This window comes from Erpetoichthys calabaricus, chromosome 4 (assembly GCF_900747795.2).
Source record: "Erpetoichthys calabaricus chromosome 4, fErpCal1.3, whole genome shotgun sequence".
NCBI lineage: Eukaryota > Metazoa > Chordata > Cladistia > Polypteriformes > Polypteridae > Erpetoichthys > Erpetoichthys calabaricus.
The window spans coordinates 106,934,397-106,960,977 of record NC_041397.2 but is presented as its reverse complement, the minus strand read 5'-3'; the positions used below and the strand labels follow the sequence as shown (position 1 = coordinate 106,960,977).

Below are 26,581 nucleotides of genomic sequence, written 5' to 3'. Positions count from 1 at the left end.
GCAGTAAGCTATATGTAGTATTATAATGTTTTGCCGTAATGAGAATATCATGGGCCGCCACTTGGTTTTCAAGTTACGGACACGCGTATATAGAAGCGTGTCATGAGCACGAGGTGGCTATGCAGTGTCCACAATGGATGTGGCCATCCGCCGTGCATAAGATACCGTATTGACATTGCCAGGCGAAGGGGCCACCGATTCTTTTTCTGCCCAGGGCCGCCATGAGCCTAGAGCTGCCCCTGCTAAGGTTACACTACTGACTGGGCTGCTGAGACTGGCCACTGGGCAGAACTGACCATCACGAGTAGTAATAGCCCTCATATTTTCACGTTTTTTGCTCTAGTTTCATGTAATTTTGTGCTAGTATTGTAACGAACAGTTAGTGCAGACTACAGCTGAAGATCTGAAGTGGACGCGAGAAGTTGGTGAGTTGTTTATTAACATATTTTTGTGATTTTGAGTTTGTAAAATTATTGTAGGTCAGGTGGCTTTTTGCATATCGGCTTATTTTACAATATAAACTTTGAAGTAAACTTAGTAAAGTAAAATTTGATTTTTGGAGGATTTGTTTTCCAACTTGAATTACTGAGCAATGAATTCAGTGAGCATTTTCGTGATTTCAGTTCACACAAACAGGACATTGCTCTGTTCTCTTACAATGTTGAGAATGCGCCTGAGAATATCTAAATGGAATTGATTGAAGTGCAGTCAGATTCTATTCTGAAGGCAAAATACAATGAAGTTGGTGTGCCAGGCTTGTATGCTTACCTGCCACCCTCGTATGTACAGATCTGTAAGTTGGCATCGAGAGTACTGTCAATGTTCGGAAGAACTTACCTTTGAGAGCAATTGTTTTTGTTAATGAAAGCTACCAAAACCCCACATTGCTCAAGATTTACCGTCGAGCACCTTTCATCCCGCATAAAAGTTGCAGCTGCACAAGATTTCAAGCCTGATATTGACAAACTGGTTACTAAAAAGAGATGCCAAATGTCGGGACAAAAGAAATAAATCTCACACTGTAAGGCTCCTATTTAAGCAATGAATATAATATAATGAATATCAATCATCAAGACACTGTATAAAAGCGGTCGGGATTGTCCTTCCGTCCCATGTGTGCAAAGCGTAGCGGTATTCCGCTTATCACAGACTTACTACTTGCGGCTTGCGTTACGAAGCGACGCGATGTGAGCAGAGTTCTGGTGCTCCCATCGTTCCCTTGCTTTTGTGCGCGATGCGCTGGAAAAATAGACAAAATTATGTCTCTGGAAATAATTAATGTTGATGGAGTACAAATGCCTCACCGCGTAGTAAATATCAGGGGAGATGGTGCTTGCTTATTCTCATCTATAGCTTATTTAGTGCGTGAAACTCTGTCTTTAGCGGTACAGATTCGGGCTGACATTGTACGACATGTTTTAAGTAATTGGTCAAGGTTTCAGCCATTTACAATGATGCCGTCAGGAATCTCTTATACAAATGAGCTTCAGTGTCTCACTGAAATGTCAAAGACTCAAACTTATGGTACCATTTCTGAGCTAATGGCAGCGGGAGAGTTGTTCCCCTATGAGTTTCAAGTATATTGTTATGGAGTCCTACACTCCAAGTTTGGACAGGTACTCGAGGGGATAAAAAAACTTAGGTTTTCGGGAGATGTTATGAATGGGCACTTTGATGTTCTCATTCTCTACACTTACATGCCTGATGTACACATGGAGCGCACACAAATTGAGGATAAAAGTCGGTCGCCTTAAAAGGCGGGTGAGCCTAGTAATATAATATGGGCCTAGCTAAGAGGTTAAGACTCTTAATTCTACACTGTTGTATGGAGACTGCATGGAAATAAATTGCTTTTCTTTAAACTTTAAACTTTGAGTGTTACATTTTTTAAAGTTTTCAGTATTGGAAAGAAAGCTACAGTAACTTTGTATAATAGTATAATAGTATTTGTTACAGTACGGCCCGCTGACGCACGCATAGCAGTCAAAGCGGCCCACCAATGGTAGTGAGTTTGACATGCCTGCTTTAGATACCATTTCTTCATCAATTTGAGATTTTGTGTTTTTTCTTAAAGTTACTGGTTTTATAGTTAACCAAACCATACTGATAATTAAAAGGTTTTAAAGTCAAATGTTCAGTAGAGTCTACATAAAAAAACACCCGCATGAACCCTTTTGTTCTGTTGTTGAATCCCAGCATAACTGTGGGCTTTGTAGTTTGCAAATCTGAGTGTTATATGAAGGTTACATCCTTAGCTGTCAAATATATTTTTTTTTCAGTTTTTCTATTGCCTTTTGAGTTTATGATTCTATTTATTGTTACTAAATAGTTGTAGGTTTTGTTTTTCAAATGATGGCATGCAATGATTGTATCATTTTAAGATGGCAATATCTTGCATCTGGTATTTGGTATTTAATTATATTTTCTAAAAGTCTCCAAATATTTTAATACTAACATGTAGACTAGTAATTCGGAGTAAATACATTGGAGTAGAAAAGCAGGACTTCTTATAAAAAGTAATCTTGATTTTGTTGGCATAAAATTAAACGGAATTAAAAATAAATCCTACTTTTCAGAGCTCCAAATGGGGGAATGCTGAAAGACGATGACATCAATTTGAGCCAAAAAGTGATGGCAATGCTTAAAACATACTATCATTATGAAATGTGATCTTAAAAGTGCAGTAGTAAGAGTGTGTGTTGATGTTTCATTGACATTACCATCGAGAGATCCATCAGTTACTTGGATATACCATTATCCTAGTTATCTATAGGACAACCCTTTTTTTTGCAGAATAGCCTGTTGTCACGCTTCCATCTGCAGTTTTCAAGTTTTCCTTCTTATATTGTACTTCATTGTGGCAGTACTCTTTGTAGCAAGGTATCGAACTTCTCCACATAAACAACAAAAACACATTTGACCTATCGACAAACCCATTAACATCAGTGCTCAGTATTACTTCTCTGTGTATTGTTTTCTAGGTCCCTGCACTTTCTTTTTGGATCTTTATTTGTGCTATAGCTAGTAACAGCATTTAACTGTGCTTATTGGACTTATATACATATTCTTAACTCAGGTAGTCCACTAAATTAACATCCAGTTAAGATGCTGCATTCTGGGAACTTTGGCTGGTGAATGCTGAGTTCCAGAATATGGACTGCATGATGTCATCTTTCTTGATTGGGGGAATTGGATTAAGTGTTGTACCTTTGTGAAAGTTAGTTGTAGTGTTTGCTTCAAAAAACTTTGTTTACTGTTACCACTAGTGAGGCTAAGCACTACTTTTTAAGCTGTATTTTCAGCAGCTGAGGAGCAAACGTTTTGTATAAGTGAAGGGTACTTGTTCAACTCTGCAGGGCTATGTGTGGGATGGCAGCAGATGTAGTACAATGAAAGAGAAGCACAAGTAGAAGTAGTAGTTGGATAATGAGAAAATAAATAAGTAATTAAAATGTGAATTAATTTTCTTGTAAGGAAGAAATTAAACGATAGAAAAAAATGCTAGTTTGTTATATCACCCTCAGAGGTTCTTAACCATTTCTAGAAAATCATTGAACAGGAGGGTATTAACTCTGGAATGATGGGCAGAGATGATGAGGCCCTCATTTATTAGGGGGTTGAGATTAAGGTTTTCTCTAAAGGACAGCAAGTCTTGTAACCATTAATGTTCAGTTTATGCATAAAAAGGGCAGCCAAGTATCTTTATTCAAAGATTTGTACCATGTACCAGGCACCATACAGTCCATTGACGGATTAAAGGCCAGATGTCCACATGACCATCATCATCCAACTCTTCCATGTAAATCCTGAAAATTATGAGGACTAATTTAGATCATTTATGTTAGTTAGAATGCCCAATAGGGGCTGGGCAGTTTTATGGCTTCAGAACCCCTGCATGTTTTGGTTTTTTCTTCTTCTAGCCCTCTGGAGTTTTTTTTTTCTTTCCTTCCGGACCTTACTTTATTCTTTGTTACTTAGTATTAGCTTAACCTTATGTTAATATTTTTCTTTTTTCTTTCTTCATTATGTAAAGCATTTTGAGTTACATCATTTGTATGAACATGTGCTGTATAAATAAATGTTGTAGATTGGACACTTTCCCTTTTATCTTTGCAGATCAGTTTAAATACCATGGGGTAAATATTACAAATAAACATAAAGCTCTTTATCAACACAATTTCGCCGTCTGTATGGAAAAAATTAAGCAAGACTTGCATAGATGGTCAACCCTTCATCTCACTCTTGCAGGAAGAATTAATGTTGTTAAGAATATCCTTCCTAAACATCTCTTTTTATTTCAAAACATTCCAATATACATCAATAAATAATTTTTTAAGCAATTAGATTCAACCATATCCTCATTTATTTGGAACTTAAAACATCCACCTATTCAAAGAGCGACCCTACAAAGGCCTAAGGCAGAAGGTGGCATGGCTCTACCCAACTTTCAGTTTTATTACTGGGCAGCAAACTACAAGCTATAAAAACCTGGACACAAATAGATGAACATACACAGGCTTGATGCGCAATAGAAATAAAATCCTGCAGTACTTCTTTATATTCCCTGCTTTGTGCCCCTATTAATGCAAGTTATCGCCAATATACTAATAATCCAATTGTGCTTCACTCATTCAGAATATGGAACCACTGTAGAAAGCATTTTAAGATGGAGAATCTTTTATCTGTGGCACCTCTGCATGAGAACCACCTTTTTCAACCCTAGCAAACATGCAGTTTTTAATATTTGGAAAACATTTGGGATTAAATTACTTAGAGATCTTTATATAGACAACATCTTTGCATCCAATGAACAATTACATTCCAAATTTAACTTTCCAGCAGCACATTTCTTTCACTATTTTCAAATTAGAAACTTTGTTAAACAGAACCTGCCCGATTTTCATCTTTTGCCACCTTCCTCTATGCTAGAAAAAATATTGCTCAGTTTCGAGGACTCAGACAGCGTTTCTGCAATATATAAAATTATTTTACAGTCACTCCCTTTCAAAGATTCAAGAGGACAATGGGAAAAGGATCTCTCACTCAACATATCAGAAAAGGAGTGGAAGGTAACAATGCAGAGAATTCACTTGAGCTCCATATGCGCAAAGCATACAATTATTCAACTCAAAATTATATATCAAGCACATCTGTCTCGCTGAAAACTGTCAAAAATGTTTCCAGGGCAATATCCAACCTGCGAATGCTGCAATCAAGTTCCAGCCTCACTGGGTCACATGTTTTGGGCTTGCACCAAATTAACATCATTCTGGACAAAAATTTTAAAGTGCCTTTCAGACAGCCTTGGTGTGACAATCCCTCCTAATCCACTAACAGTTGTGTTTGGTGTTCTTCCTGATGGGCTTAAAGTGGAGAAGGACAAACAAACTGTGATTGCCTTCACTACACTATTGGCACGCAGACTTATTTTGCTAAACTGGAAGAATCCTAACTCTCCTCTTTTAAGTCAGTGGGTAACTGATGTTTTATATTATTTGAAATTGGAAAAAATCAAATTCTCACTTAGAGGATCTGTGCAGAACTTTTTCAAAACCTGGCAGGATCTAATCAATAATATTTTAGAATAAGCTCTTAAAGCACTGAGGTAGTAGATTCTCTTCCCATTTCTTTTTCTTCTCCATTTATCTGTACCCACCTATTAAACTCATCAATTTATTTATTTTTTACTAGCTTTAAGTTTTACTCCGTTGGCCATGCTCTCTTTCTCAGGGGTGGGGGTTGATTTGTTTTCAATCCTATTTTTTGTAAAAATTGATCTATTTGTATGGAATGATTACAATAAAATCAATAAAATTTAAAAAAAAAGTTATTTATTACAAGAATATCAACAATGCAAAGAAGGGTTGAAAAGTGCAAAATAGAAGCAATTTGGAGATGACTAAATGGCAATCCTCAGTAAGCAAAGTCCTAATCACAGTCCAGTAATTGGAATCCTTAAGATGTAACAAATATTTTCAAAAACACATAAATTCCAACAGCAAAAATCAGCAATAATCACAATAACTCCGCCAAATACAAATGATCTTTACTTCTAAGCTGTCTTGCTCAGTATAAATAGGGCTCAGGAGTGGTTATATTAGGTTGGCCGAGTGTCATGGGGCTTGACTCTCAAACAACAAGGAACATGACTACATTTAAATCAACAGTACATAATTACAACATCATAAATTAAATTAACAGAACATATAAAAACATAATTAAATAAGTAATTATTCAAATTAATAAAAATAACAATAAAACATAAAATACACATGATTTTAACCCAGTACATAAAATTATTTTTCTTATTTACAACAGTGGTACACAACTTCGGTCCTAGAACTCTGCAGTGGCTGCAGGTTTTTGCTTTAACCAATTTTTTAATTAAACCCAATTTATTTAATACTAAAGAAATGTCTTTTTGGGGTCAGTTTTAAGGCATTTTCACACCTAATTTGTTTGGATCAAGGTTTGTTTATGTAGATGTGAACATGTCAATTGCACTTTGGTGTGGATGAAAACAACCAGAATGAGACTCTTTAGAAAGTGTGTGTGATATAGAGGGTTAATGGCTTAGGAATCAGTGGGCAGTTTTTAAATAAATAAATACCCATCTCAGTCTCTGTGGGTTCATGCTCACATGGCTGCGGGTGGTTTGTGGAGTGACTGAGATGGGGTTGCACTTGCACTTGAAGGTGTGGTCTGTCTTGATTGATTCATTGGCTTTCTGTGGTTCACGACTGAGACGCTGTGCCCACAGAAGCATATAAAGGAGAGCTGAGAATCAAGAAAGAGATCGGATAGAGAAAGGAAAGAATAAGAATGGACGGAGAAAGACAAGGAAGGAGAGCAGAGATTAAATGGAGAGAAGAAGGAAGAACTGGGGGGTAGAGAGAGAGAGTGAGTACTAGTGCTGAAAGTAGCACGAAGCAGGTGCTCAGGAGTGAACTTCAGGGCTGAAGCAGCCTGAGGCTGTGAAAGGGGCGTTTCTGCTGACCGATCTCCCAGGGAGTAGCAGCACCCTGATATGCAATGAACCGCAGACACCGAGGGACTGACAGTGGGAGATGTGTGAAGCTTGGTTTGGGAGCCTGGCTGGGTTCCATGGGTAGCAGGGACCTGTACCTGATGGTGTTTCCGCAGGCCCCAAGGAATTGGCAGTGGGAGATGTATGAGGTTCAGAGCGGCACCCTGCTGGGGCCATGGGCAGTGGCGATCTGGGCCTGTCAGTGAAGGATAACTGCACCTGCCAGCAGGAGACCCCAAGTTAGAAGAGAAGCATAGGGGCTTTTGATTGTATTTTAAAAGTATCTGTCTCTTTGGATTTTTAACCTGTTTTAATGGAATATTTATTGGATGATTTTTAACCTCCATTTCATCACCTTAGTTTTTACAGATTATTTATTTATTGATCATGAACCCACTGTAGACCCCCAGGATTGGAGTTGAGCACCCTGATCTAGGCTAAGGATGAGAACTGACAAGTCGTCTTTGAAGTTCTTCCTGTACCACACTCCATGTAAGACTGAGGAGTTTAGAAAGTTTCCCCACATGGTGCAGATCTTGGTGTTGAATAGAGGAGCATAAGCTTATGGAGCATTGAAGTTCCTTCTGGAACAGATGGGACCTGTTCTCCTCCATGATATGTTACATTTGAACTGTAGGGAAACCAATGTATTGCAGAGGTATATGAAGAGACTATTTGAGAATTATGTAAACTAGGAAATGGAGGTGTAGAACGTTTGGTACAGGTCATATTTATAGGTTCACATAAAGAAATTAACTGGACTATTAATACAAATATACAAGGTATCTTTGAAACTTCTAGCCAACAGTTAAGAAGCCAAAATAAAATTATTATTATAATAAGTGTTGCTTTGCCTTGCTTGATGCTAGAAGGATGAATAATTGAATAAATGAGTTGGAATTTAATGTAGCTGCACATAATTATATCTTATTAATAATAGAAACCTTACTAAAATGAAAGATGGGGATAAGTATAACATTGACAGGCACACATTACTTAAGAAAGGCAAAATCGAAAATGTGGTGGAGTTCATCAGGAAAAAGTTGAGTTTAATCAACAATGCTACTTATTTTTATTGAACCAACACAAATCAATACTTATCAATTGTACATACAGTAATAACTTTTGCACATTTCATTATTGTAGTTATACAAAACTCAAATGTAATATGTTTCATTGTTGACACAAATTCATTAAACAGACCTAGACAGTAACAGTTCAAGCTCAGCTGAGTTGCTTTTAACAGTTGTATTTTTTGCACTACTCTTTTACTCAACCGTACCACACAAAGGTACATTAAAAAAGAATTTCGGCCAAAAAATGTCAAAAAAGAAGAACAAAATATTTTAAGAACATACCACACCCCTACCTTCAACCCAACCCTATAAAATATACTACACGGAAGAGTGGAAACAAAGTGAGCACTACATGACCTATGAGGGAAGTGCCATCACACTGCAAGGAGAAATAAACAAAAAGAAGTAAATATAGATACTTGTAGTGAAAATAAGCAAAATAGCTTTTGGTGGGCAATGTGTGATTGCTCCAAATTAATTGTACTTCAGAGTGTCATTTTAGAATGCACAGGCTGGATGCACAGTAGATTTGTGCTCCTGATCTTCAAACTAAATGAAATTGAAAAATGATGAATTCTACAAAAGCTTAATTTAGCTTTTCAAAAAAGTGGTGTTATTTCACAAAAGTATTGCATTATTTCACAATAGTTATTGTGTTATTTTGCAAAATTGTTGCGTTGTTTCATAAAGGTATTGCCTGCTCCTGCCATTTTTACCATGCATGGACATGCTCCAGTTCTCTAGTAACAGCTCTTGATGGAGAGATTAAGCAGACATGTAGCATGCAATCAGGCAATAGAAACTAAACAAAATTATAAGTACATGTTTAATCAGGTTAAAGTTTATTAAGTTTAGTACAGATGATTTAACACTGGCAGAAGGGTGGTGCAGAGATGTCATTTTTGCCTCATATGACCAAGGTCTGCACTGAGTTTCCTTGTTCTCCCCATGCATTTGGGAATTAATTGATATCAGTGAGTGTGTCTAACTGAATAGGATTCCCTTTTAAACACTGAATACTAGAAATGTGTCAGGAATACTTACTAATCAAAAAATATGCTTTGTCCTTCATGTGCTGTGAAGTAAATAACATCCATCTCTTTTTTCCATCCAAAACCTGAGCCCCCAAAGATTTATGGTAGGAATGGTCCTCAAGGATAATATGAGGACCAAATTGAATATCAGAGGGGAGGACGGATGAGGAAAAAGTCAGATACAGTCGGTCAAAAACAGAGATAGAAGGACACATCCAATGGATATGAAGAAAGATACCTGGAGAGTTGCAGGAACAGGGGTGACAAATAGGATCATCAGAATTTCATATAGCAAGACACTCCTGAGGAGTGATCTAAAAGCAATGCACAAAATTATTTTTTTCTTTTGGTACGGAATAGATCAACTTAATTGAACTACTTACTTTGACTCCCATATTCCATTATATTTCTTAATTGTTGCTGCTAGGCTGTGACAAAAATGTTCAGAATTTTTTTATGTGAGGAAGTCAGAAGTTTCAGGATAAGGTAGTTATTTTAGGTAAAGAAGACAGACGTTTCAGGCTCTTTTAGCTGTTATACTCACAAACTATGGTGCCTAAAAATGGAGTATTGATTAGCATATACAGTACTTGACAAACCTTGAAGACAATATTTCATGAAAGTGAGTTAGAGGATGGGGTATCATGTTTCCAAGCAGTATATATAAGTTTCCATAATGTAGTCTGCATAGCATACTCAGGATTTGCACTGGGGGAGAGACAGAGAGAAAGGAAAGTCAAGGAGAGGGTAGTTCATAAAAAGTGGAGAAACCTTATTTTTCTCTATCCTACAGTACTGTCTAAGGGCATATGAGACTGACCAAATTTTTGGGAGTGCCACTTAAATTTCAAGTAGATAATGTAAATGTGAGAAATGTAAAGGGTCTGAGTGAATCCAGGTTAACTTCAATTGAAAACCATTATGGAGAACTGTCAGGAAAATCCATTCAGCTAAAGCCAGATGTGGGAGTAAATGCCAGATGTCACTGTTATTATTATACAAACTGCTTGTTCAGTGATTATTCTTTCAAACAGTGTTCATTTTCCTGTCCATTTACTTTAACTGCTGTTTGGCTGATCTTTTTCTACAGTGATAAAAGAGATGACAACAAGATAAAATGGTGTCACAATGATATTACAGATGTAATATTAAAACAATAATCCAAAATATTAATAGTTTTTGAGAAAAACTTTCATTACATTATGAATAGAACCTTAACTTAACGCCTGACTATTACTGTTTGACACTGCCTTATTCCTCTTAAACCTGAAGAGTAAGGCCATGGGTAATTGGAGGAATAATCTTTTGCACCTAGAAATTGTCTGTACTACTTCATTACGTTCATAGTACCTCCATTTGGTGTGAGAATACTTAAATCAGATATGGATGAATTTAAAATAAGTCAGTTAAATTCTAGCTAACTGCATATGTAGTGAGACTGAGTGTGAGGTTGAACATAAAATATCCTTGACCTTGTATTGATACCTTTGAGGGTAGCCCTATTTATTTAGCACCTATTTTTAGCAGTTACTGTAAAAGTGTAAATCTTCAGAGAATATACAGAAAATTGAAAAGTTGTCAGGTAATTGACAGTTGTAGTATAAAATGCTTTATATAGCAGATAATTAATATAGAGAAAAAATATTTTAAGAAGCAATTTAATAACTAAAGGAAACTTCTTGTGATACAGATAGATTGACCTTAATAAATGAAATAAGGAATATATCGTGGAGTGAAGAATGCTGAAATAGAAGGATAATGTCTATAATACATGTGATTCACGATTGGCATTTTCTTTAAAAACATCTGGTTTATTTTTTAATATTCTTTTTGATGTTTACATTTTTGTGTGATAATTCTATTGTATACCACTTATTCATTTGAAAGTTAATATCATTCATTTACTGTTTACCAAAATACAGTCAAACCATTCCACTAAATACAGTATTATCACTTTAGCACTCTCTCTAAATGCTGCAGAAGATGTTTATTTGATCTCACAGCCTATACTTTGGAGAACTTTACAACCTTTGGTAGTTTTTTACATTTGCAAGGTGCTGCTTTATAAATTATTGAATTTGTTTTCTTGCATGGTTGATTTGAAATTTGGCTTACTACTGAGGCCTACCTACAGAATTAGAATTTCCATGATTGCATGAAATAATTGTTTTTTGAGGTCACTTCCATTTTTTTGTCATTGAGATTTGTGCTCTTTATTTTTGAATGTAACTTTTCATTTCAGCTAGTTTATGCCTTTTTAGCCACATTTTTAGGATGTATAAGAGTAATTTCAATGTGGGTTTATAAACTGGAAATTAAAATAGTTTCAGTCCAAAGGTTTTTGTAAATTGTGACATCTGGTTATGTTCAGAGTTTCTATAATCATAAACACATTGTTCATATTCTATCATACTCAGCTCAGGTCACCATTTGTAGCCAGTGAAGAAATCCTTTTCCTTTTACTATGAATGGAGATTGAATCATAAGGGAAATGCTAAAGTAAAAACAATATTTTAATTCAGGAAGTGGGACAGAGTACATAACAGCAACCTGTGTTATACATTAAATTACATTGTTTCAGGACAATAGATTAAAACAAAAAAATAAATAAATAAAGCAAGTAGACTTCCAGCCGTTTTTGACAAAGAATATTCCTTCCTCCACTTTTCATCAGTGAGGACTTAAAATATCAACTAAAGGCTTCAATATTTTTTCCATACTTCTGTAATCCTTTTCTGTTGCTCTGCCAGTCAGTACTATTGCATTTTTATTTTCCTGTGTTATCAAGAAGAAAGTAACATATTACTGACTTTTTTTTTATTTTGCGTTCTAAGGACATTTAATACATACTGAAAATACACTTAAATTTAAGTAAAATGTCATCTTTCTTTGTTGCTGTGACTTTGTAATGGTACATGTTTTCTACACTCTCCATATTTTACTATTTATTTTTATATATTTTATCTTCTGTATTGTACTAGATAGTCATGTGTAAATGTGCTGGGTCGCAATGATTAGTGCTGCTGTCTCACTGTTCCAAGAGATGATTCAAATTTTATTTTTGTGTGGTTGGAGTTTTCATGTGTGTGAATCTGATTTATTAGTAATAATTACTAATAATTAATATTAGTGATAATCTGTATTAGTTTTCTTAATAAAATTAAATATTATTTAATTGTATTCTTTCTACTAAGTTAGGTATTCTAACTACATTGTTGCATTTAGGATTAGGTAATTGTTTGCTTTGACTGCAAACAAATCGCAATGTATAAAACATAAACTTGGCATAAAGCCACGCACATTTTCACGCTAGCTCAAAACCTGGTGTACGCAAGTTCTCTGCTCGGTCTTGCAAACTGGCAGCACCCAGCGTCAAAGCAGTGCTTTTGTTCAAGTGCGGTTTCCCTTTCTTTTTTAGATGCACATCCCTGACGCAGCTTTATAAATACACTGAAATTAACCGCATATTGTTAATTAGTTTAAGGCATCTTATTGTAATTAACTTGTAACAATATAATGGTCCACGGAATGACCAAACTATTCCAAATACCATAGCTGCTTTAGCATTGTTCCTCTCACTGCACCTTCTTTTTCTTTCAGCTGCTCCCATTAGGGGTTGCCATAGCGGATCATCTTTTTCCATATTACTCTCACTGCACCACTCGAAGTATTTATATCACTGTATCTGAGTGTGGAATCACAGCTCTACAACAGCTGATTTGAAAGAGAATTATCGGTATACAGCATCAAGCACACGCTGCCTCAGCCATGCTGCCTATTGAACTGCTCTCAGATGGCAAATGCTTCAGAGCCTTTCCTGTAGGGACATCGCGGTTCAGAAACAGTTTCATCCTAAGAACTATAAACGCACTCAATCAGTCCATCAAGTGCTCCTTATAGAACTGTTTGTACTTATAAGTACAATTAACTCACTGTAAACTTGCGATACAGTTATAATGTTGCACAACCTGAGCCACTTTATAAAGTGCGTATTTACAAATGATGACAATATTTTTAAGATTAAAAGCAGCAAAATATGTTTATTACATTATACAGATAAAATGTTAACATCATTTAAATAATCCATCCATCCATTATCCAACCCGCTATACCCTAACTACAGGGTCATGGGGGTCTGCTGGAGCCAGTCCCAGCCAACACAGGGCGCAAGGCAGGAAACAAACCCCGGGCAGGGCGCGCACGCACACACACACACCAAGCACACACTAGGGACAGTTTAGAATTGCCAATGGACTTAACCTGCATGTCTTTGGACTGTGGGAGGAAACCGGAGTACCCGGAGGAAACCCACGCAGACATGGGGAGAACATGCAAACTCCACGCAGGGAGGACCCGGGAAGCGATTCCGGGTCTCCCAACTGCGAGACAGCAGCGCTACCCACTGCGCCACCGTGCCGCCCCCATTTAAATAGTCTATATTTTAAACATGTTAGCTAGTTCAGGGATTGTTCCTGCCTCGTGCTGTATTCTCGCGCTGGCGCGACACTAGAAGGATAGTATGTATGGAATAATTAAACTTGTACTACGAAGATATTTCAATGTTCCTTAAAAGTTTTGAAGAATTGGAGTTCTACGCTTATAGATGGCTTAACTTCTATTACAGAGCTGATTGTGTGGCGATTGGTTACATGGAGAAAGAAAAGTAAAGACAGGAATTGGAAGTTAGTACGTTTGAAAGAGACAGTACTGCTGCAATAAATTATTTCATCGAAGGTAGCGCACGGCGCAGAAAGCATCTTGCGGGAGGCAGGAAAAATCTCTGGACAGGCCGCCAGCTCGTCACTATCACTGCACCACTGTGACACTGGCTCTTTAATAACATGCTTTAACTGCTATCATCATGAAAATGATATCAAGTATACATCTCAGTATTTTAACTATTCAGAGAGCTGTAATATAGATAGATAGATAGATAGATAGATAGATAGATGCTTTATTAATCCCAATGGGAAATTCACATATCACGAATGTAATGGATTCTGTGTCCAGTCAGAAGAAGAGAAAGCCTGATTAAGAAGCACGTAGTGATTCACACACATAGAGCACATAGAAGAACACATACAAAACAAAGACTTTAACGTGCTACCTTAGTTACGATGGTATTTGAGAAACTAGTAAATTAAACGATTTAAAGATGAAGTTTATGATGTTCTACTTTAATGACAAAATAAACTACGTGATTAAAGTGGAAATATCAAGATTAAAGTTGACATTTCGTGCTTTTTTCTCACTGTGTCCCTATTTTTTTTTTCTTTTCTCTTCTCTGTACCCTAATAAGCTTTCATATGACACTCAGATGGTGGGCTATGACTTGCCTTCTCACAGCTAATTTGATATCTGACAACTTCTTTTTTATTTCGGGCACTGTGCGACTTTGTGAACTTGAGCTTTCGAGTTTCTCCGACACTCTATGTCACTTGATCAACTTCCTTTTGTTGTTTATACCACTGTTTAAACCAACAAATAGTACGATTTTCCTTGCCTCCACTTGGTATTTGCTGAAATTCTTCTATTTTCCCCCGTGCTTTTGCCATTGTCTTTTCATAGAACGCTGAGCTTAAGGGCTATTTATATTGATTTGCATATTCAAAGAGGCGTAATTCTGGGAAGAGTTTGGGTGGGGCAGCAAGCACGTGCATGTGCGTTACTTTTCACACTGACCATGATTTATGGAGCAGAAGAATGTGGAAGTTGGCGAAAGCACAGATTTATGCATCTGGATTTTTTTGTGCGTACGCCATGTTTTAGTGTGAATTCTACGCACTGCGTTATGCATGAGGCCCCAGGACTGTGTGACATTGTTATTACAGTGGGTACGGAAAGTATTCAGACCCCCTTCAATTTTTCACTCTTTGTTATATTGCAGCCATTTGCTAAAATCATTTAAATTAATTTTTTTCCTCATTAATGTACACACAGCACCCCATATTGACAGACAAAAAAAAAGAATTTTTGAAATTGTTGCAGATTTATTAAAAAAGAAAAACTGAAATATCACATGGTCCTAAGTATTCAGACCCTTTGCTCAGTATTTAGTCGAAGCACCCTTTTGAGCTAATACAGCCATGAGTCTTCTTGGGAAAGATGCAACAAGTTTTTCACACCTGGATTTGGGGATCCTCTGCTATTTCTCCTTGCAGATCCTCTCCAGTTCTGTCAGGTTGGATGGTAAACATTGGTGGACAGCCATTTGTAGGTCTCTCCAGAGATGCTCAATTGGGTTTAAGTCATGGGCTCTGGCTGGGCCATTCAAGAACAGTCACAGAGTTGTTGTGAAGCCATCTCCTTCGTTATTTTAGCTGTGTGCTTAGGGTCATTGTCTTGTTGGAAGGTAAACCTTCGGCCCAGTCTGAGGTCCTTAGCACTCTGGAGAAGGGTTTTGTCAAGGATATCCCTGTACTTGGTCGCATTCATCTTTCCCTCGATTGCAACCAATCGTCCTGTCCCTGCAGCTGAAAAACACCCCCACAGCATGATGCTGCCACCGCCATGCTTCACTGTGGGGACTGTATTGGACAAGTTATGAGCAGTGCCTGGTTGTCTCCACACATACCGCTTAGAATTAAGGCCAAAAAGTTCTATCTTGGTCTCATCAGACCAGAGAATCTTATTTATCACCATCTCAGAGTCCTTCAGGTGTCTTTTAGCAAACTCCATGTGTCTTGCACTGAGGAGAGGCTTCCGACAGGCCACTCTGCCATAAAGCCCTGACTGGTGGAGGGCTGCAGTGATGGTTGACTTTCTACAACTTTCTCCCATCTCCTGACTGCATCTCTGGAGCTCAGCCAAAGTGATCTTTGGGTTCTTCTTTACCTCTCTCACCAAGGCTCTTCTCCCCCAGTAGCTCAGCTTGGCCGGACGGCCATCTCTAGGAAGGGTTCTGGTCGTCCCAAACGTCTTCCATTTAAGGATTATGGAGGCCACTGTGCTCTTGGGAACCTTAAGTGCAGCAGAAATTTTTTTGTAACCATGGCCAGATCTGTGCCTTGCCATAATTCTGTCTCTGAGCTCTTCAGGCAGTTCCTTTGACCTCATGATTCTCATTTGCTCTGACATGCATTGTGAGCTGTAAGGTCTTATATAGACAGGTGTGTGGATTTCCTAATCAAGTCCAATCAGTATAATCAAACACAGCTGGACTCAAATGAGGGTGATCTCAAGGATGTTCAGAAGAAATGGAAAGCACCTGAGTTAAATATATGAGTGTCACAGCAAATGGTCTGAATACTTACGACCATGTGATATTTCAGTTTTTCTTTTTTAATAAATCTGCAACAATTTCAAAAATTCTTTTTTTTGTCTGTCAATATGGGGTGCTGTGTGTACATTAATGAGGAAAAAAATTAATTTAAATGATTTTAGCAAATGGCTGCAATATAACAAAGAGTAAAATATTGAAGGGGGTCTGAATACTTTCTGTACCCACTGTAGGTAATTGACTTAACATAGCATTATATTTACTATGCATGAGAACCAAAAATCAGTTGTACAAAAAGTACTTAAAGCTGAAAATTGAACTGGTATTGCAAACTTGATGATGATATTCAGGTTGACAAGTTTCTTCAGTTTACTGATCCTCAATGGTATAATTTAAATTTTTTATCTTCTAATCACTCACTTCCTTCCATCTTGTGTGCTGCACATAAAGTACATCTATTACCCTCCTCTCTTACACATACAGAATTTCTTTATCTTTATTTACAGTATATCATGGATCCTACATTCAAAGTACCAACCATTGTGCCTATCTCACTTGCTGTTTTAGCCATAATTATATGGTACTTCTTGTCCTCTTCTTACGCCAGTAGGGGGCCCAGGCATTGTCACCTACAGGGAAAACATTTACATTTGTAACATTCCTGTATCCATCAGACATTTAGTATTGCATTTTAAGACCCTATCCTCATGCTCATAGCAACAAATGTTTTCATCAGTGAGCTTAGCCTTCAACTAAATAGCCTATCAATAAGATGCTGCAGATGTTCTATCAGACGGTTGTGGCGAGCACCCTCTTCTATGCGGTGGTGTGCTGGGGAGGCAGCATTAAGAAGAAAGACACCTCACGCCTGGACAAACTGGTGAGGAAGGCAGGCACTATTGTTGGCATGGAGCTAGACAGTTTGACATCTGTGGCAGAGCGACGGGCGCTCAGCAGGCTCCTATCAATTATGGAAAATCCACTGCATCTACTAAACAGTATCATCTCCAGACAGACATCTTCAGCGACAGACTGCTGTCACTGCCCTGCTCCACTGACAGACTGAGAAGATCGTTCCTCCTCCAAACTATGCGACTCTTCAATTCCACCCGGGGGTGTAAACATTAGCATTATACAAAGTTATTGTCTGTTTTTACCTGCATTATTATCAATCTTTAATTTAATATTGTTTTTTGTATCAGTAAGGTGCTGCTGGAGTATGTGAATAAAGTATCTATCTATCTATCTAAGGTAGCACGTTAAATTCTTTGTTTTGTATGTGTTCTTCTATGTGCTCTATGTGTATGAATCACTACGTGCTTCTTAATCAGGCTTTCTCTTCTTCTGACTGGACACAGAATCCATTACATTCGTGATATGTGAATTTCCCATTGGGATTAATAAAGTATCTATCTATCTATCTATCTATCTATCTATCTATCTATCTATCTATCTATCTATCTATCTATCTATCTATCTATCTATCTATCTATCTGTCTGTCTGTCTGTCTGTCTGTCTGTCTGTCTGTCTGTCTGTCTGTCTGTCTGTCTGTCTGTCTGTCTGTCTGTCTGTCTGTCAATAAATAAGGCTAGCTTTCCACAGTTTTCAGCAGTGGGTACAGCTTAGGACAAAACAGTCTAAAATACAAGTTAGCAGCCTTCCCTTTTATTTGTTCTTTATGTCATGTCATTTTTGTCTGACCCATCACTATAGACCAATCTAGCTTTCGCATTCACTATCAAGAGTTTCAGGTCCCACTGGTATAGTTTTAGATCCTTTGAGTTGCAAGCCTTTTTACCATGACATGGAGATATTTATGTCACTTTAATAAAATTATTGATTAGATTCTCAGCACAAAAACACTTGAAATTGGCTTTAACTTTATGCAAAAGCTTAGACTTGAAGCAAATTAAAGCTATACATTTTCTTCTTGTACATTGTCTAAAAGTTGTCTAGTTCTAAAAAACTGAAAGTATTCATTTTTTATCTAGCTGTTGCACAACACTTTTGATATCAGAACTAAATCTGTTTAAAAACTGTTGGGTTCTGTGGTATTGTGTATAAATGTGAAAGGTCTGTAAATGCACATATCTCCAAATGCTGAAAACATCATACTTAACATACTTCAAAATATATCAACTTGATAAAATTAACTAAAAGTGGTTTACAGTTAAGATTTATAATTGGAAATATAGTTGAAAGGACATTGTATTTATTTTACAGGTTATGCAAAACATTCTTATATGTATCTACTGTAAATTTTCACTAGAACAGCTGTTTAAAATATGCATTGTAATGGCTGTTTTATTCCTTGCAGCAGGCAATTTCTTTTTTGTTTTATTTATTGGGAGAACAATGTAGTACATTCAAGTGCATTGTATATGAATTATTTATAAGCGCTTTTCTTTTATATTTCCTTCTTCTATATTGTGAATAGTTAAAGCTAATAAACAGCAAATTAAAGAAAGCATCAGCACCTACTCTGGAGGCTAGAAGGAGAAAGCCTAACATATTTATAAAACAACTCTGCTCACCCCATCAAGTAAATTTGATTTTTATACCACTTCAAGTAATATAGCACTTCCCTTAGGCAGTGCATAATAGGAGGCCAAGTAGAATTTTTCCACTTAAGTAAAATTAGATGCAAGCTAGCAGTGTAACAAAGTCCTCCATTTAACACTTTGCATCTAACAGAAGAGTTCCATTTGGCACAAATGTTAAGAGGCTGTTAATGAGTGAGGATATATTGAAATGCCAACATTATCAAGTAGAAGACCAAAAACAGAGGTGAAATAGGGTGTAAAGCAGTAGCAGGGTTTGATAAAGTGGTTAAGAGAAGCCGCCATTTGGATGATTGTTTCACTGAAATTAATCCGATTCTTGTTAGGTTTTGAGTGAGCTTGCAGAGTTGAATGCAATGTGCAGTTTTAAATTGAATTGTTTAACCCTTACCTTGAATAAACGTTGGTGGAATTGGAGTTTTCTAGTCTCTCTCTGATTATGTGGCAAGTATTACAATAATACAGTGTAAGAATAAAATCCTCTTCGCAGCATTACTTAAGGGCTGCTGACAGTATTATCCTCTAAGAACTGGTAAGGTTTTGAAATGTCACCTTTATTTGCATGGAAATTTTATCACAATATCTCTATAATGTACAAGGGTAGTATAGTTGGAAGTTGAAGTATATCTCAACATATAAAGGCTACAATATGCCATAATTGGAAGAAATATGTTTGCAATAAATTCATTTTGACATAACTGCTACTCTATCTATCTCTCACAGCGTAATGGCCTAATGACCAGTTTATAGGTTCATCCTGGTTGACTGGCAACTCTGAAACTGCTGTAAGAGCTGTCATTTTTTACAGCTGGATGAATTTCTGGAAACCATACTTCTGTTAAAAATGCTCAATATTATATTACTGATGAGTCACTCTTAAAGGGGCTTTATGTAATACTTAGTGTCTAATGGAGTGAGGCGACACCTTTTATACTGCCCCAGATGTGCTCCAGGTGCTCCGTGACGATCTTCCGGTGGCTCTAGTGACAGACTAGTGTCTTCATCCAAGTTTGGTTCTTGTCTGGCCGCTGATGTTTCTGGGATTGACTGTGGTTCTTAGTAACGTGGCAAATTTATTTAGTCGGTTTTGTAAATGGATGAATGCATTTATATATCTTTTGTATTGTATAATACAGTATTTTGTTTTAAGTAAATAAATTATGAGAAAAACATTGGTTAGCAGACTTACAGGTTATTATAGTAAGGTTTAGATAAAGACATAATCATCATTTTGTAATGCCTTTCTTCCTTTCACTTACATTTTTCATTTTTTGGTGTATTATTTTAGTTTAGTTTAAGAAAATATGTGAAATAAAATTATGGAAGGCTGTTGGTCATGCTAGGAAAACATAATCATTTAGAATGCTTTCTGCCAGAAGAGAAATCAGGGATTTAGATGTTGTCCTTAGTTTGGCTGATTAAGTGTCAAAATGATCACTACTAGCATGATGAAGAATGAATCTCTGTCTTCATCACCTTCTCTGTAGGCACCTGATTTGTTAGATTAACCAGTGATGCAACTCCCTGACTGACTCAAGGGAGTGCAGTATCCTACATCGGTATAAGTCAAGATAAAATGGTGAACAACTTCTTAGCTGATGGTCCAGCAATACTCATTTTTCAGTTAATCATCAAAGGACTTTTATGAGCTAAGTGTACCATTATTAGCTTGACTGCGGACAGTAATGATCACAGGCTCATCTGTCTTCGAAAGATGCACAGTGACTTTGTAGGTTATTTTAGCACCACTGGCTTTGACTTAACTAGCCACCATTTCCATGCCAAACATGGAAGCAGTCTGTACATTGGGAAAAGCATTGTAGATGTATTGCATCAGTGTTCTGCTTCATGATTTAGTTAAGGTTGGAATTATGTCTACTGCACATTTGTACAGGCCTCCTTTTGAACCAAGGACTGATGGCAGCATACTTCCCCACTCCACCATTTACATGAGTGATTTCAAAAATAACCATCCCAACAAGAGGTACAATGGGTGTTCTCCATCAGTGGCCACCCAATACAAGGTTTGTGCTCTGTCCTTGATTGACTTCCCTTATAGCCAGCCAGCATTGTTCTTCAATCATTCATGTCATGTTTAACTTTCAGGTCATCCGTTTTATGGATAAGAAATATCTAAACTTTAAAAAAAGCTAATTCAAAGAGTTCTATTGAAAAAAAATGAAAAATATTCCTGCCATTCTACACTGAGGAATCTCCATTGGGCAAGGCTATATGCATTTCACTGTTGTGCTGTCCAAAGCAGCATATGCATCTTATTCAAAGAACAGTTTTCTGACTGTATGTTCCATATCTGAATATTGAATTTGCAGCATGCATTTCTGAAGCAATAAGATCCTGACATTGCTGACCATTTGGTCAAGCCAGTAAACGCATCTTTCTGTACTCAATGGGAATATTCATTATCACTGATAGGTTTCACATCTGCTAGTAAGAAAATCCCTTTACAAAGCTAAGCAGACATATTCCTGTTATTGAGGCCTCAAACAAATCTACTGTCAGTGTTTTAAAGTCTGCCATAACAAGTTCTATGACAGGCTATGTCAACATCCAAACAGAATTACTAAAACAACTAAGTGTTTGCTAGATGATATACTTAGCTAGTAGTCCTTTTCACAAGAATCATGACAGAAAAAAATCTTGTAGTAAGCCAAAGTCATAACTCCATGGAAAGTTTTACAACTTCTATTAACTTAATCACTATATGTTTCTACTTAGCGCTAGAAGTTATGCTTCAGTGAGTTTCACCTGGGGTTGTAGTGATAATCAGTTCTGACCAAACACATAACACTATATGTGATTAAGTCATATAACTGACTTCTTATGCTGCAAATGCTTTCCTGAGCAAAGGGGGAAAAAAAAACAAGAAAACAAAAAAAACTTAAAATTGGAGAAGTATTGATAGAATATTGGTTTGTTCATCTTGTCAATTTACTTCTCAGAAACCATTGCTTCTACATCAGCTTAAGAGACAACACTAGTTCATGGCATACCCAAAGCTAGCTAGCTGTGCTAGCTCTGAGTCAACTAAACCTGCTCATGAACGGTCTATCAGACATGCAGAACCATTGATTAATCTAAGCTGTTGGTATTTCCTGTGCGATGCAAGCTAAAGTATTTTCTGAAATTGAACATTCATTCGCAACTATTCTGTATCATCTAGGTATTACTAATGTTAGCACCAGAAGCCAAATACTTGAAAAACAATGGCCAGGTAATTCTTTCTCCAAAACCCTAGTGCCACACTCTAGCTAGCAATAAATAATAATGGAGGGGGGATGAAACATTATTATTTTCCTGTGTACCTGTGAGTTGCATTGGATTATACATTATCATATAAGGAACATATGTCAATGACCATTGCAGACCTGAAGAGCAAAAACAACCTCCTGTCAAAGTAGGTCTACTGTACATGTGGAAAATGTACAAATAGATTATAGACCCTAGTTCTGACTCTCTGCTACTCATATGCAGAATATCACTATCCCATTTCGGCCAGAATCACATTAAACTAGTTGATACTCAGCTAAAAAAAGAAAAAAGTATTAATATCTGGCATCGTACGACTCACTCATCTTTTCTGGCTTCTGGTTCTTACAGCGCCAACATTGACTCACATACCCTCAACTGTTAGCTGCTGGTAAAGACACAAGCTAACCAGAAATAATTAGTACATACTGACATATTTAACACATTCTTCTTTGTGGCTACCTATCCAAAAATCAGTAAGGCCCAACCGGGCTCATATCGATGTAATAAAGTAGCGGCTCAAAGCCTGGTTCTTGGTGAGAGTTGTTTTCCAGACATTACTTTCTGACCTTACAATTCAGCAACCAAGTTTCAGTCATCTTGTAAGTTGGGCTACATGTTCAATCACTTTCGCATTGGAGCGGTAGCCCACAAATCTCTTCTTAGATAAAAAACACTGTGGCCAGCCACAGACAATGAACCACACAGTGGAGTCATGTCTTATAACAAAATGTGCTGACAATGGTCTATGATCATTCCAGTTGAGGAAATAAGTATTGAAGATGTCAACATTTTTTTTCAGTAAATATATTTCCAATGATTCTATTGACATTAAATTCTCACCACACATTGGTATTAACTCAAGAAATCTACAAATATAAAGAAATCACAACATTAAAGGCCATAAATAAAGGTATATGTAATAAAGTGGAATGACAAAAGAAAAAAGTATTGAACACACTAATTTAATACTTAGTGGAGAAGCCTTTGTTTGTAATGACAGCTTCAAGATGCTTCCTGTATGAAGAAACAAATCGCTTGTAGTGCTCGGGTATGATTTTGACCCATTCTTCTAAAGTGATTGTCTTTAAATCTTTAAGATTCTGGGTGGCCTTCTTGCGAACCCTGCTCTTTAGTTCCTTCCACAAATGTTCAATTGGATTTAAGTCAGGTGATTAACTGTGTCATTCTAACAACTTGATATTCTTCCTCTGAAACCAACTCAGAGTTTCTTTTGCTGTATGTTTTGGATCGTTGTCCTGCTGGAAGTTCCACTCACATCTCATCCTTATCATCCTGGTGGACGGCAGCAGATTAATTTTATGAATCTCTCAGAACATGGCCTCATTCATTGTTCCTTGAAATACATGAATTGTGCCAGTACCATGAGATGAGAAACATCCCCACACCATGATGCTTCCATCTTCAAACTTCACTGTTGGTATAGTGTTTTTCGGGTGATGTGCAGTGCCATTTCTCTTCCAGACATAGTGTTTAGTATGAAGTTAGTAAAAAGTTCAACTTTGGTCTCGTCTGAACAGACTACATTCTCCTAGTATTTCATAGGCTTGTCCAAATGTTGCGTAAGCAAACTTTAAACGAGCTTGAACATTCCTTTTCTTCAGGAATCTTGCAGAGTTTTGCAGGGTGAGTGCACATAGAGGCATGCTGGTGGAGTGCATTGCCTAATGTTTTCTCTGTAACAATTGTACCTGTTGCCTCTAAGTCTTTCTGGCACTCTTTCAGAGTGGTTCTTGGCTCTTCGGATACTGTCCTTCTAGCTCCCTGGTAAGAAATCTTGTGAGGAGCTCCTGTGCATGGCTGGTTGATGGTGGAGTGATGTTCCTTCCACTTGTAGACAGTTTCCCCAATGGTGCTTACTGGAAGATTCAGAAGTTTTGAAAAACATCTGTAACCAGTTCCATTGATATAGTTTGCAACATTCAGGTTGCAAAGTCCTTTGGAGAGCTCTTTGCTTTTACCCCTCATAAGATGTTTGTTGTGTGACACCTTTTTATAGCCCACCAATATGTACTAACCCAGCTGATATCAATTTGCACAGATAGGAGGTTGAATTACTTTCTAACTACTTAAGGATTTCAGCTGGTTCCTTGCCTTTCCTTGCCTTGGTGTATTGCTTTTTCTAAGTGTGCTCAATACTTTTCCCCTGTGCCATTCCACTTTATTACACACACCTTTATTTATGGCCTTAAATGTTGTGAATTCTTTATATTTGAGGAAATCTTGAGTTAATACTAATGTCTGGTGAGGATTTCATTTGAATAGCCTGAAAAAAATGTTGACACGTTCAGTAATTATTTCCCACACTGTACGTTATAATGATGACTGAATGGTTACCTGGCTGAAAGAATTAGCAACAAAAGTGTTATATTACCAAAATTAAGAATGACAAACTAGTAATAATGTAGATGGTCAGGATGAGAAATGTCTGAAAATCAGAAAAACATCTATCCTATCTTCAGAAAATCTATCATGTCTATTGTTCCAACCAAACCATTAAACCAAAATTCAAAGTGAAAGCCAGAAATGGAATACTTACAATCATGTGCAGAAATTTAATTTGATTAATCTGTAAATTTGAATCACCAGGAAGTGCACAATGCCATCCTTTTTTCCCATTGTGGCAGTAACATTAACACTGCACACCTCCAAGTGTTATTGCATAGTAATGTCATAACAATTAATACTAAGTATGGTGCTGCCGAGGAGAAGAAAGTTGGCACTGAAAAAGAGTCAAAAATACTAAACCATTAGGAAACCATCTCTAATACAAAAATTGATGCCAAACCTGAGTTCTGCGACCTCAAAAACTTGTGACCAGTAGGGGTCATTGCAGCACCCCAAACACAACCACAATTGCACAAGTCTGGGGTGCAAACAAATGATTTATTGTTTCAATTATCTCTCACAGGCTTCTCTGAACGTTGCACAAGTACAATTCCAGAAAGTCTTCTTCCTTCATTCTGTCTCTTCACTCTCTTCCATTCCTGCTCAGTGAGCTTCATCCTCATCCACCCGAAGCACTTCCAGGTTAGGTGAAACCTCCCTAAAAGGAGGAAACTTCCTCCCTAGAGCTCCCTCTGGTGGCTCCCACAAGACCCAGCAGGGCTGCCTATTGGAACTCCAGTTTCCATGAAGCCTTGTGGGAGTGTATATGGGAGAGCTGCTGCTACCTGTTGGGCTGGATGATAATGAACCCTCCGTCCTGTTCAGGATGCCAGCCAACCCGCTTTCTGTGACAATATATATAACAACCAGAGCTCTAAGAGATGATAAATTAAAATGAAGAAAAATCATAATATAAAGTCCTCTGGAAATACTTGATTCAAATAATAGAGTCAAGTAATGAAGCATTTTTTCTGCTTGTTATTTTAAATGCTTTTTAATAAATGTTGATTAATGTTTTCTTAATATTTTTTTTTATTTTATTAGATCTTAATAACTCTTATACCTTCATCATTTACACATTTTACCCTTGTATTATCTAATAAAACTTTTGTAATTTAATTTAAATATTTGGAACAGCTATCATATAGAAATAATTGAAAAAACAAAGTATTTCAGTTTTACTCAATATACCTGTAGGATGTTTTTTATTGAATATTTTACCACTGAAAATGCCATAAATTTAAAAATCAAATCCTCAGACCAAGTTAAGTCTCCAATAAGCAGGGATATGCTCTGTTCTTACCTCATAAGCTGGAGGAGAACAGTTAGTTCTGCTCTTTTTAAAACAATCTCTGTAGTCTAATTAAAGAGAACAGCCCTGAACAAAGGTAAAGATATATTAAATTATATACCCTATTTACTGCATCTATGTTAAAAATACAGTATGTATGTCAAAAAGGCATATTCTTTATTAAATAACAGGTGAATGCTGCTTTTTTAAAATAAGCAGCAGAAATGTTTGTTTATCATTTCAGACGACCAGAGAGCAGCATTAATGAAATGGATTACTGTGTCACTCAGTCACTATTCTCACTGTGATTGTGTGTGGCCTGTCAGGGTTCTGGTGCATCTGCGTCACTAACATTAAAAATAATTATGTGATTATAGTGGTAGTGAGAATTGACTTTAAGTTAAATTGTAGAATGGCAAACTAATTTTAACTGCCTAAGTCTGAGAAGATCAAACATGGATTTTATAAACACCAAATTGCATACTTGTTTGTTCTGTCACAGTCACATAGTATTTCAATTTTCTTGCATTTCATGCCAAAGAAGTGTGTTTTTATTGTTCAAAGTGTTTTCTGATGTTTATTGCCAGTCTTTTTGTTGCATTTCTTTCAACATGTATGAATTAATTACAGATTTAAAAAAATTGTTCCATTGGGCATTGTCAAGTTTTGAAATATATCCAGTTTGTTTATTTTTAC

At 36.8% G+C, this 26,581-nt stretch overlaps 1 protein-coding gene across 1 annotated transcript in view; it reads left to right on the top strand.

Moving 5' to 3' along the window:
- Nucleotides 1-26,581, top strand: part of vwa8 (von Willebrand factor A domain containing 8) — a 509,572-nt gene that overhangs the window by 89,460 nt on the left and 393,531 nt on the right. The gene's annotated exons all lie outside the window — the stretch shown is intronic.